This window comes from Pinus tabuliformis, chromosome 5_2, assembly GCF_031772625.1.
Source record: "Pinus tabuliformis cultivar Carrire ecotype Pingquan chromosome 5_2, CPIR1, whole genome shotgun sequence".
NCBI lineage: Eukaryota > Viridiplantae > Streptophyta > Pinopsida > Pinales > Pinaceae > Pinus > Pinus tabuliformis.
The window spans coordinates 583156803-583158505 of NC_142306.1; positions in this window are offsets into that span (position 1 = coordinate 583156803).

The window sequence follows — 1703 nt, forward strand, 5'->3', positions numbered from 1 at the left end:
ATCTGCAACTTTGCAGTCTTCACCTTCTCCATGCCTTGATAGGCAGTTTTGAGAATATCCCATGCCTCCTTAGATTTTGTTGCTGCAACAATCCGCGGAAAAACACTTTCATGTACTGATTGGAAGAGGAAAAAGAGGGCTTTAGCATCCTTCTTTCTGTCACCCTTCAACTGTTCTCTTTCTGCTGCTGTCAAAGCAGCCAACGCTGTTGCATCTGCAGGTTCAGCATAGCCAGTTTCAACCAGCTCCCATATTCCTTGAGAAGCAAACAATGCTTTCATTGTTATGGACCAATAACTGTAATTTTTCCCATTAAACTGTGGCAGTTGGGGATTTGTCAAACCTGTTCCAGCATCTACCATCTTAACCTGTCTTGGTAAAGAAGAGATATTGACTGTAAAATGAAAACAAGCAAAAACTTTCTCTGGTGGAAAAAGTCAGCTCAACAAACTTCTTACAGCTCCTACAGTGAAAAAACAATCTTTGTTTTTGACTCACTGAGTGCCTAGACTAGCTCTGATACCATGTTGGAATTTTCTGATAAATTCCATAATAGACAGACAAAAAATTGCTCTGTTTTTGCACAGAAAAACAGAAAATCCCTTGCTGGAAACGTTGTTGCAGCAATGCAGTTTTTTTTTCAGTTGATGTAACTTGTGTTGCAGCAACGCTATTCGTGGTGTTGCAGCAACGTAAATTTTTGACGTCAAGTATTTTTTGAGTTACGGTGTAACAGCAACGGGGATTTTTGACGCAATAACTTTTGGTGTAACAGCAACAGGAAAATAACTTGTATTTATTAAAAATAAAACTAACTGTTACAAGGTTTGTCCTTCTCTCATAGCAAACAACCATAAAACAAAATTACATTCAAGGTATCTGCATTGCTGTGCATTTTTCCCTTGTTGATCTCTGCTACGCTGTTGCGTCTACTCTGCTGTCCACTGCTGTGCGTTTCACTGTTCTGAAATTATTCTTCTTCTTCACGTTGCTGCGTGCTCTCCTCTGCTCTGTGTGATTCTTCAGCTGCTCACCTTAAAACAGAACTGTTGTGTGGTATTTATATGCTAAAACATATCTGATTAAAATATGCTAAAATATTACAAAATATCTTCTAATGTTTATCTCTATATTTAATGCAGCAAGGCGGTGATGCTTCTATCAAAAAACAAGTCGACTGTCTTCAGGGGAATTCAATTGAAACTTTAATGCATATTAATGTGCAAAAATATTGGGCTTGACTTTAAGGCATCGAACACGCTGGAGTATTTACTGCAAATCCAGCTGTTCATTGTTGCAGTTGGAATTAAATTCCAACAGGTATAACGCCAGCTATTCCAAGCACAAGACAAATATTAGGTCTGAAGCTCGTTGTTCCAATTCTGCGAACGACATCAAGAGGCAAAGGTCAGGACATAAAGAGAAAGTTCAGGTCTGAAGCAACTAACAACATCAAAAAGGGAAAAAACAAGTGGGTAAGTTTATGTTTTATTATTTAATACTAATTATACATTTTTTCTCCCTAAATTATATCAACTATATATTTTCTCACTAAATTTCTGAATATTTCTGTTTACATTTCTAAATGTCTCCCTAAATTTCTGAATATTTCTGTTTACATTTCTGAATTTGTTTATGCATTAGTGTGCTTTGGTTGGTGAGTAGTTATGTAAACCTACCACCTCTATCACTTTCAAAGTTAT